The following is a 12,865-nucleotide window of genomic DNA, read 5'->3' as shown; positions in this document are numbered from 1 at the left end:
TTGTCTGTTCGTTCATCTCGTGTCACGTGTATGAAGCGCCTTCATCCAAGGCGCTCTGCAAGGCCTGTGAGCGGTTCTGTGAGTTCTAGATTTGTTGAAGCTTTCGTGACTGCAAGGATTCATACTCTTAGGTTTTTCGGTAAAGTCACGTAGGTGAAAAAATTATCATAATAAAATAATAGAAATTATTATTTATGTTATTTATTATTATTTATTTAAAGTCACGTAGGTGAAAAAACTAAAATAATAAAATAATAGAAAAAATTTCCCCCTATTATTTTTTATTACTTATTTTTCACCTACGTACGGTACTATGAGGGTAGCTGAAGAGGATGCGGTGAATATGGCCGGGGTATGTGGATGGAGGTGAGTGAGTACGGGAATTACTGTGGGGGGCGGGAGGGGTAAGGCCTGGCTGGTCATTACACCATCACTGGGACCGCTGTTGCTGCTGTAGCCCATGTTGATGGGGGGGGGTGGGGGTGGGGGGGAGGGAGGGGAGGGGCTGATTCACACCAGACACTGCTGACAATGATCAGGGTCCGTAAAACCACGGGGGGAGGGAGGGCTGGGGGGGGGGAAGTTGCGGTGATGAACCCCCCCCTCCCCCACCCCCCCCCCTACCCGAGTACTTGGCTTTGTAGTTTGACCCCTGAGACCCCTGACACAATCCCTGCTCCCCCCTCTCCGCTCTCCTTCCTCCTGCTCCCCCATCTCCCTGCTCCCCCATCTCCCTGCTCCCCCCCACACTCTGCTCCCCCCACACTCTGCTCCCCCCACTTCCTGCTCCCCCCACACTCTACTCCCCCCACCCCCTGCTCCCCCATCTCCCTGCTCCCCCCACTTCCTGCTCCCCCCACACTCTGCTCCCCCATCTCCCTGCTCCCCCCCACACTCTGCTCCCCCCACCCCCTGCTCCCCCATCTCTCTGCTCCCCCCACACTCTGCTCCCCCCACCCCCTGCTCCCCCATCTCCCTGCTCCCCCCCACCCCCTGCTCCCCCATCTCCTGCTCCCCCCCACACTCTGCTCCCCCATCTCCCTGCTCCCCCCCACACTCTGCTCCCCCATCTCCCTGCTCCCCCCCACACTCTGCTCCCCCATCTCCCTGCTCCCCCCCACACTCTGCTCCCCCCACCCCCTGCTCCCCCATCTCCCTGCTCCCCCCCACACTCTGCTCCCCCATCTCCCTGCTCCCCCCCACACTCTGCTCCCCCCACTCTCTGCTCCCCCATCTCCTTGCTCCCCCATTATCCTACTCTGCCCACACTCTACTCCCCCTCCTCTCTCTGCTCCCCCCTCTCCCTCCTTCCCACACTCTCTGCTCCCCATCTCCCTGATCCCCCCAACCCTCCCCCTGCTCCCCCCTCTCCCTGCGCCCTCCTCTCACTGATCCCTCTCTCGCGACGCTCTCCATTCTCCCCCTCTCCTACTGCTTGCTCATCTTCACCCTGCTCCCCCTACCCCTGCTCCCCCCAACCCTCCCCCTGCTCCCCCCCCCCTCCCCCCCCTCCCCCTGCTCCCCCCAACCCTCCCCCTGCTCCCCCCCCCTCCCCCCCCTCCCCCTGCTCCCCCCAACCCTCCCCCTGCTCCCCCCAACCCTCCCCCTGCTGCTCCCCCCAACCCTCCCCCTGCTGCTCCCCCCTCTCCCTCCTGCCTGTGTGCGATTCCCATTCGCGGGCAACATCGGCGGCGAGTATCTGAGCCGGCGTTGATCCTCGGCTAGGTGAGCTCAGCCCGAAGTGAGTGTCTGGTGCGGTGTACTGTACCCGGCGCGGTGTACTGTATTAAACATCGGCGCTCACAATCAGAATATTCATTTATCTTGGAGGAATCCGATGAGCAATAAAGCTCTTTTGTCCACAGATGTCCAGTAGCACTGGCGGCGAGACAAAGGCGGCCGGGCGTGGCTGCTGCCCCCCCACCCCCACGTGCCGGTTTGCCGGTGTGCCGGTGTGTCTCTGCGGTAGTGGGGAGCGGTGGTGCCGCGGTTGGCGCGATTCGGTACGAACCCGGAGACCCGAGTTCGATTCCCGGAGACCGGCGTTCGAATCGGTCCTGGGCCTTCTCTACGTCGACTCAGCCTCAAGTGGAGTGACTGGTGCAGTGCGTAAACATCGCCGCCGGGAAGACAAATACGGCTGTGCGTGGTACTGGCCACCCACCGTCCTCTTGGTGTGCCGTTCCTCTTGGTGTGCCGTTCCTCTTGGTGTGCCGTTCCGGCCCTGGTAGGCACAAGCAGCACTTGCCCCAACGGTCTTGTGAAGGCTACACGGGGGATCTTTGTCTTGGTCTTCATAGCAGGGTGTGAGTGCCGTGTGTGTGGGAGCTGTGTGGGAGTGCAGCGCCGCTGCTGACTGCGAGCTGCTGTGTTTACACCAGACAGAGGCATCTTATCTCTCACAAGCCCTTCAACTCACACAGCCTTCTCGCCTCCCCACAAAGACTAAGGTCCCCCGCGTAGCCTTCGGGCGAATGTCGGGGCAAGGGCTGTTGGCGAGTGGCGCCTACGATGAGCGTGGTCGGTGTCACGCCTCTCTCCTCTCCCCAGCGATGATGTGTTTTGCACACCGCACTGGGTGATTGTTTAAAGCTGAGTGGACCTAAAGGAAAGCCAGGTTCAAATATTCGCCGCTGTTGTCGGCCGTGAGCGGGAATCGAACTCGGGCCGCTGGGTTCGTCGCGCAGTGCGCTAACCGCTGCGCCACCACTCTCAACTATCTCACACACACCACGTGCACACACACACACATGTCCTACATACACCCAAACACCCCCACAAAGACAAAGAGCCCCCGTATAGCCTGTAACAGACTGTTGGGGCAAGTGCTGTTGGCGAGCAGCAGCTATGAAAGCCGGAACGGCACGTGAGGAGGTGGGTGGCCAGCACCAGGCCCGGCCGCCTTTGTCTCCCCAGTAGGTACTCAAGTGTGAGTACCCAGGCACTCACCCACACGTACACACGCACACAGACCCACACACCCCACACATGCACTTACACACCCCACACACACCCCACACACACACACGCACCTACTTCCTCCACATACGCATAACAACAACAACAACCGCCATTCGCCACTAAGTGGCGGTGACGTCACCACGACGCTTGTGCCAGGCCATGTGCACCTTGAGGCCACGTGAAGTGTCGAACGCCCGCTGGCAGGAGGTCACGGGGCAGACCCAGGTGCCACGGGTCGACTGACCGAGATGACCGAGATGACTGGCTGATGCACCACCTGTGCCCCCTACTGTGCCAACTTGCTGTGCTTTAGCCACCCGGCGCTCCGCTCGTTGTTGTGAGCGTCGCTCCTCCGCCCTCCGTTGTTGTTGGAGGGCGACTGCCTCCAACTGCCCAGCAACGTCCTTCACGAGCCTCCTCCACAGAGGCACTCACACACGCACACACGCACACACGCGTGCACCTACACGCGCACACATGCGCACACACACACGCGCACACACACACGCGCGCACCTCCTCACCCCACACAGATCTCGGCCCTGTTTGACCACTGACCCTCATCCATCCTCACAGTAGCCATGACCCTGGCGCTGCCATTAACCCGAGTGGCAGCCTTGAGACACTCACAGCCTGATACACGCACAGACTATACACACACACACTCGCACACACAGATACACGCGCGCACAGACTATATACACACAGGCACGTGCGCACACAGATACACAAACACAGACGCACGCAATTACGCACAGAGCAGTGCGCGCACACAGATACACACGGACAAAGATCCCCCGTGTAGCCTTTAACAGACTGCGTTGGGGCAAGCGCTGTTAGCGAGCAGCACCTACGAAGGCCGGCACGGCACACGAGGGGGTGGGTGGCCAGCACCACGCCCGGGGGCCTTTGCATCCCCAGTGACGATGTTTACACACCGCATCAGGTACTCTTTTGAGGCTGAGTCGACCTAGGGGAGGCCCAGGACCGGTTCGGATAATCGTCACGACTGTTGGTGGCCGTGAGCGGGGAAATCGAACTCGGGTCGCCGGGGGTTCGTAGCGCGGCGCGTCAACCGCTGGGCCACCACTCGCACAGACACACAGACGGACACACGCACTGACACACGCACTGACACACGCACTGACACACGCACTGACACACGCACTGACACACACACAACCAAAGACACACAGTCACTCACACGGACACACGCACTGACACACGCACTGACACACGCACTGACACACGCACTGACACACGCACTGACACACACACAACCAAAGACACACAGTCACTCACACGGACACACGCACTGACACACGCACTGACACACGCACTGACACACGCACTGACACACGCACGGACACACGCACTGACACACGCACGGACACACGCACTGATACACGCACTGACACACGCACTGACACACGCACTGACACACGCACGGACACACGCACTGACACACGCACTGACACACGCACTGACACACGCACTGACACACGCACGGACACACGCACTGACACACGCACTGACACACGCACTGACACACGCACTGACACACGCACTGACACACGCACTGACACACGCACGGACACACGCACTGACACACGCACTGACACACGCACTGACACACGCACTGACACGCGCACTGACACGCGCACTGACACACGCACGGACACACGCACGGACACACGCACTGATACACGCACTGACACACGCACTGACACACGCACTGACACGCACTGACACACGCACGGACACACGCACTGACACACGCACTGACACACGCACAGACACACGCACTGACACACGCACGGACACACGCACTGACACACGCACTGACACACGCACTGACACACGCACGGACAGACACACGCACGGACACACGCACTGACACACGCACGGACACACGCACTGACACACGCACTGACACACGCACTGACACACGCACGGACACACGCACTGACACACGCACTGACACACGCACTGACACACGCACTGACACACGCACGGACACACGCACTGACACACGCACTGACACACGCACGGACACACGCACGGACACACACACAACCAAAGACATACAGTCACTCACACGGACACACGCACGGACACACGCACGGACACACGCACGGACACACGCACTGACACACGCACGGACACACGCACTGACACACGCACTGACACACGCACTGACACACGCACGGACACACGCACGGACACACGCACGGACACACGCACTGACACACGCACGGACACGCACTGACACACGCACGGACACACGCACTGACACACGCACTGACACACGCACTGACACACGCACGGACACACGCACTGACACACGCACTGACACACGCACGGACACACGCACTGACACACGCACGGACACACGCACGGACACACGCACGGACACACGCACGGACACACGCACGGACACACGCACTGACACACGCACGGACACACGCACGGACACACGCACTGACACACGCACTGACACACGCACGGACACACGCACGGACACACGCACGGACACACGCACGGACACACGCACTGACACACGCACTGACACACGTACGGACACACGCTTGGACACACGCACGGACACACGCACGGACACACGCACGGACACACGCACTGACACACGCACGGACACGCACTGACACACGCACTGACACACGCACGGACACACGCACTGACACACGCACTGACACACGCACTGACACACGCACTGACACACGCACGGACACGCACGGACACACGCACTGACACACGCACGGACACACGCACGGACACACGCACTGACACACGCACTGACACACACACAACCAAAGACACATAGTCACTCACACGGACACACGCACTGACACACGCACTGACACACGCACTGACACACGCACGGACACACGCACGGACACACGCACGGACTCACGCGCGCGCACGCGGCCCCTGCCCTGCGCTCGTTATTTTTAATTCCTTTATTTTCTCTCTCGCGGTGATGAATGCGCGATGCGTTAAGAGAAAAATGAGTGGGGGGAGGAGGAGGTGGTGGGGGCGGGCGTGGGGGCCTTGGCTGTGAATGCATCACACCTTACGAATGTTACACATTGAAATAACACACACAGACACACAGACACGTGTAAAAAAGACAAAGAACCCCCGTATAGCCTTAACAGACTGTTGGGGCAAGCGCTGTTAGCGAGCACCTATGAAGGCCGGCACGGCACACGAGGGGGTGGGTGGCCAGCACCATGTCCGGCCGCCTTTGTCTCCCCGGTGTTTACACACCACACCATTTGAGGTTGAGTCGACCTCGGGGAGGCCCAGGACCAGTTCAGATTATCGTCACTGGTGTTGGCTATGAGCGGGAATCGTACTCGGCCTGCCGGATTCATTGCCGCGACATGTGTACACACAGACACGTACACACGTACACACGTGTACACACAGACACGTACACACGTGTACACACAGACACGTGTACACACAGACACGTGTACACACAGACACGTGTAGACACAGACACGTGTAGACACAGACACGTACACACGTGGACACACACGTGTACACACAGACACGTACACACGTACACACGTGTAGACACGTGTAGACACAGACACGTACACACGTGTACACACGGACACGTACACACGTGTAGACACAGACACGTGTACACACGTACACACGTGTAGACACACACGTGTACACACAGACACACGTATACACGTACACACGTGTAGACACACACACGTGTACACACAGACACACGTACACATGTGTAGACACACACACGTACACACGTGTGGACACAGGCGGCTGGGTGTGGTATTGGCCTCGTGTACCCTGCCGGTCTTCATAGGTGTTTGCGAACAGCACTTGCCCCTTCAATCTGTTAAGGCTATACGGGGGGTCTTTGTCTTTGTTGCTTGTGTATTTACCCATGTACACACACGTGAGTGTAAATATCCACGTGAGTCTGCGCATCTGTATAAGTCTGTGGGTCTCTGTGTGAGTCTATGGGTCTCTGTGTGAGTCTAAGGGTCTCTGTGTGAGTCTATGGGTCTGTATGTGAGTTTATGGGTCTCTGTGTGAGTCTAAGGGTCTCTGTGTAAGTCTGTGGGTCTCTGTGTGAGTCTATGGGTCTCTGTGTGAGTCTATGGGTCTCTATGTGAGTCTATGGGTCTCTATGTGAGGCTATGGGTCTCTGTGTGAGTCTATGGGTCTCTGTATGAGTCTGTGGGTCTCTGTGGGTCTATGGTTATCTGTGTGAGTCTGAGTCTCTATGTGAGGCTATGGGTCTCTGTGTGAGTCTGTGGGTCTCTATGTAAGTCGATGGGTCTCTATGTGAGTCTATGGATCTCTGTGTGAGTCTAAGGGTCTCTGTGTCAGTCTATGGGTCTCTGTGAGTCTATTCATCTCTATGCGAGTCTGTAACGATGTAATTCATTAGCTGAGACCACCAACTCACTAGACGTGAGACCCCGGTGTCGTCACTGTGGTTGGGGCTGAACCCAAGGCCCTCGGAATCTCTGACCTCCGAGCCTCCTCGTGCGTGATGTGCGCTTGATTGCGAGCGGTGAGCGCCGAGCGGTGAGTGCCGATCGGTGAGCGCCGATCGGTGAGTGAAGGTCGTGTGCTCTCTCCGCAGCTACCTGCCCTGGTTTGAGGTGTTTTACAAGCTGCTCAATCTCCTGGCAGAGTACAGCACCAAGGGCAATGCAAGTTGCACCACCGCACCGGCACCCGTACTTCACCGCACCGGCACCCGTACTTCACCGCACCCTCACGGTGTTGCGTGACGGCCCGCCACCGCACTACTCGACTACACCACACTCACACGACGGTGTAACACCACACTGCACTGCACCACACTACTGTACCACACTGCACCACACTGCACCACACTGCACCACACCACTGCACCACACTGCACTGCACCACACTGCACTGCACCACACTGCACCACACTGCACCGCACTGCACTGCACCACACTGCACCACACTGCACCACACTACTGCACCACACTGCACCACACTACTGCACCACACTGCACTGCACCACACTGCACCGCACCACACTGCACCACACTGCACTGCACCACACTGCACCACACTGCACCGCACTGCACTGCACCACACTGCACCACACTACTGCACCACACTGCACTGCACCACACTGCACCACACTACTGCACCACCACACTGCACCGCATTGCACCACACTGCACCACACCACTGCACCACACCACTGCACCACACCACTGCACCACACCACTGCACCACACTACTGCACCACACCACTGCACCACACTCACACCACAGTGTCATGTGTCGCGAACCAGGAGAGCGACTCCCAGGAACTCCTCGAGTCTCTCCACAAGCGCCCGGTTCCAGAGCCGGAAACCTCCGTGCACCTCACTGTGGTGGGTACCCAGCATGCCTCACTCTACCCAGCATGCCTCACTCTACCCAGCATGCCTCACTCTACCCAGCACGCCTCACTCTACCCAGCATGCCTTACTCCACCCAGCATGCCTCACTCTACCCAGCATGCCTCACTCTACCCAGCATGCCTCACTGTACCAATCATGGCTCACTTTGCTGTACCCAGCATGCCTCACTCTACCCAGCATGCCTCACTCTACCCAGCATGCCTCACTCTACCCAGCACGCCTCACTCTACCCAGCATGCCTTACTCCACCCAGCATGCCTCACTCTACCCAGCATGCCTCACTCTACCCAGCATGCCTCACTGGTCCAATCATGGCTCACTTTGCTGTACCCAGCATGCCTCACTCTACCCAGCATGCCTCACTCTACCCAGCATGCCTCACTCTACCCAGCACGCCTCACTCTACCCAGCATGCCTTACTCCACCCAGCATGCCTCACTCTACCCAGCATGCCTCACTCTACCCAGCATGCCTCACTGTACCAATCATGGCTCACTTTGCTGTACCCAGCATGCCTCACTCTACCCAGCATGCCTCACTCTACCCAGCATGCCTCACTCTACCCAGCACGCCTCACTCTACCCAGCATGCCTTACTCCACCCAGCATGCCTCACTCTACCCAGCATGCCTCACTCTACCCAGCATGCCTCACTGGTCCAATCATGGCTCACTTTGCTGTACCCAGCATGCCTCACTCTACCCAGCATGCCTCACTCTACCCAGCATGCCTCACTCTACCCAGCACGCCTCACTCTACCCAGCATGCCTTACTCCACCCAGCATGCCTCACTCTACCCAGCATGCCTCACTCTACCCAGCATGCCTCACTGTACCAATCATGGCTCACTTTGCTGTACCCACCATGCCTCACTCTACCCAGCATGCCTCATTCTACCCCGAGCATGTCTCATCCATGCACACACACATCTCTCACACTCACACAAAGATCCCTCTGGTAGTCTTAACAGACTGTTGGGGCAAGCGCTGATAGCGAGCACCTATGAAGGCCGGCACGGCACACGAGGGGGTGGGTGGCCAGCACCACGCCCGACCGCCTTTGTCTCCCCACCGCAAGCAGGTACTCGTCTAAGGCCGAGTCGACCTAGGGGAGGTACCGAACCGGTCAATATATATTGGCCGTGAGTGTGAATTGAACACGGCCCGCTGGATTTGTAACGCGGTGCTCTAACCACTATGCCGCCGCTCCACACTATCACACGCACACATCGCTACCCAGCATGCACCAGGGCTTTTCCCAGCATGCATTAAGCATTCCCCAGCATGCAGAATGGATTACCCAGCATGCACCTGGGATTACCCAGCGTGCTTTAGGGATTACGGAGCGACTCGGAGGACATGGCAGCGATGTGGCTGCTGTCGACTGCCGCTGACGCTTCTGATGATGCTGATGATGCTGTTCATGTTCCTGATGATGATGATGTTGCTGATGCTGTTTCCGGTGACAATGTCAGTGATACTGTTGCCTATGATGACGATGATGATTTTGATGTTTCTGATGATGATGTTGCTGATGATGATGTTGCTTTTGACAGCGTTAGTGATGCTGCTGCTGCTATTGCTAATGCTGACGATGATGATGTTGATGTTCCTGGTTTTGGATGTTGCTGATGATGATGTTGACAATGTCAGTGACCTTGATGCTGATGATGATGTTGCTGATGATGATGTTGACAATGTCAGGGATCGTGATGCTGATGATGATTTTGCTGATGATGATGTTGACAATGTCACTGATCTTGATGATGATGTTGCTGATGATGATGTTGACAATGTCACTGATCTTGATGCTGATGATGATGATGTTGCTGATGATGATGTTGACAATGTCAGGGATGATGATGATGCTGCTGATGATGATGTTGACAATGTCAGGGATCGTGATGCTGATGATGATGTTGCTGATGATGATGTTGACAATGTCACTGATCTTGATGATGATGATGATGTTGCTGATGATGATGTTGACAATGTCACTGATCTTGATGTTGCTGATGATGATGTTGACAATGTCACTGATCTTGATGCTGATGATGATGTTGATGATGATGATGTTGACAATGTCAGGGATCTTGATGATGATGATGATGTTGCTGATGATGATGTTGCTGATGATGATGATGTTGCTGATGACGCTGTTGTGTGTCGTTGCAGCATGCCTACTTCATAGCTCCGGACTGCAGGCGTCTACCCACAATTCCTGAGAGTGTGAGCAGCTGAACTCCTCACCACGCTCACCGCGCCACGCTCACCACGCTCACCACACTCACCACGCTCACCACGCTCACCACGCTCACCACGCTCACCACGCTCACCACGCTCACCACGCTCACCACTCGCCAAGCCCACCGCCCTTACCGTGCTCACCACGCCTGCTGCCATCCTCGCCACACTCGGCACGCTTCGGCGCTCCACGCTCACCACGCTCACCACGCTCACCACGCTCACCACGCTCATCGCGCTCACCACACTCACCACGCTCACCACGCTCACCACGCTCATCGCGCTCACCACACTCACCACGCTCACCACGCTCACCACGCTCATTGCGCTCACCACGCTCACCACGCTCATCGCGCTCACCACGCTCACCACGCTCACCACGCTCACCACGCTCACCACGCTCATCGCGCTCACCACACTCACCTTGCTCACCACGCTCACCACGCTCACCACACTCACCACGCTCACCACACTCACCACGCTCACCACGCTCACCGCGCTCACCGCACTCGTCAAACCTTGCTCACCACAGAGGGAACCCGTCGGGAGTGCCTTGTGGATGGTGGCCGTATTGTGGTGCTGTATTGATGAGGTTGTGGCGACGCGGCGTTGTGGTGAAGTGGTTACGTTGTGGCGACGTTGTGGTGACGTGGTGGCGACGTGGTTACGTTGTGGCGACGTTGTGGTGACGTGGTGGCGACGTGGTTACGTTGTGGCGACGTTGTGGCGACGTTGTGGTGACGTGGTTACGTTGTGGCGACGTTGTGGTGACGTTGTGGTGACGTGGCGACGTTGTGGTTGCGTGTCTGCACAGAGGAACCTGACGGAGTTCCTGGTGGCCGTGGACCCGCTCAGCATGGTGCACCTGTACGCCAGCCTGCTGTGGGAGCGCCGCATCATCGTCACCTCCAACAAGCTCAGCACGGTGGGGCCGCGGTGCACTGGGTCACGGGGTCACGGAGTCAATGGGTCACTAGGGCACTGGGTCACGTAGTCAATGGGTCGTGGGGGCATCGGGTCATCGGGTCATGGGGACACCGGGCCACAGAGTTACCGGGTCACCAGGTCACTGGGTTATGGGGGCACCGGGGCAAATTCACCAGGTCACTAGGACACGGGGTCACAGAGTCAATGGGTCACCGGTTCACGGGGACAGCGAGGCACTAGGGCATGGGGTCACGGGGTCACAGAGTCAATGGGTCACCGGGGCACCAGGTCATCGGGGGCACTGGGTCATGGGGACACTGAGCCACATAGTCACTGGGTCACTCACTAGGTGTTTCAGTGTTGGGCTGTGATACATTTCCACATCATAAGCCACTTCGTTGAGCAATCATTTGTGGCCAGGTCACTCGTGAAAGGAAGCTAATAGCTCAGTGGACTTTACCTGGAAAAAAAAGTGTAGTTTCTAGTTTAGTTTTCTAGTTTTCCAATGACAAGATCACTGGGTTACAAGGTCATCGGAGTGACGCTTTTACTGGGTCACTGGATTGTCAGGTTAAAGGGTCACGGGGTCACAGATTACGAGGTTAAGAGGTCATTGGGTCGTCAGGTTAAAGGGTCATGGGGTCACAGGTTACGAGGTTAAGAGGTCACTGGGTCACAGGTTACGAGGTTAAGAGGTCACTGGGTCACAGGTTACGAGGTTAAAAGGTCATTGGGTCGTCAGGTTAAAGGGTCACGGGGTCACAGGTTACGAGGTTAAGAGGTAATTGGGTCATCATGTTAAAGGGTCACGGGGTCACAGGTTACAAGATTAAGAGGTCACTGGGTCGTTGGGTTAAAGGGTCACGGGGTCACAGGTTACGAGGTTAAGAGGTCATTGGGTCGTAAGGTTAAAGGGTCACGGGGTCACATGTCACGAGGTTAATAGGTCGCTGGGTCACGGTCAATGTGCCGGAGATCGCCGGGCTCGCAGGGGGTACAGGCTTACTAGGTGACAGCGACGACATCACTGGCTTACAGAGTTTCTGGGTTAGCGGGTCACTGGGTGACGGGTTACGAGGTCAAGCGGTCGCTGAGTTGCGATGTCACTTGGGTCAGGGTCAGTGTGGGGTCATGGCGATATTGATGCCCTTGGAGTAAACACAACGAAGCTGCTGCAGATCCCCCCCCCCCCCTCCCGCTTAAAACTGAAACAATTTTTTAATCCTTTTTATTAAGTTCACTTGCTTGCTTGCGCGCTTACGACCGTGCAAATCTTTCGGTCG

General features: G+C 57.3%; 1 long non-coding RNA gene across 1 annotated transcript; it reads left to right on the top strand.

Moving 5' to 3' along the window:
* Positions 1-8,302: 8,302 nt before the first annotated feature.
* Positions 8,303-11,572, top strand: LOC144948379 (uncharacterized). The gene is made up of 3 exons (XR_013640149.1): positions 8,303-8,383; positions 10,587-10,640; positions 11,470-11,572. It is a non-coding gene; the product is annotated as an uncharacterized LOC144948379 (long non-coding RNA).
* The last annotated feature ends 1,293 nt before the right edge of the window (positions 11,573-12,865 follow it).

The sequence above is a fragment of the Lampetra fluviatilis genome, chromosome 49, assembly GCF_964198595.1.
Source record: "Lampetra fluviatilis chromosome 49, kcLamFluv1.1, whole genome shotgun sequence".
In the NCBI taxonomy this organism is placed as follows: Eukaryota; Metazoa; Chordata; class Hyperoartia; order Petromyzontiformes; family Petromyzontidae; genus Lampetra; species Lampetra fluviatilis.
This window is presented reverse-complemented; position numbering and strand designations above follow the sequence as displayed.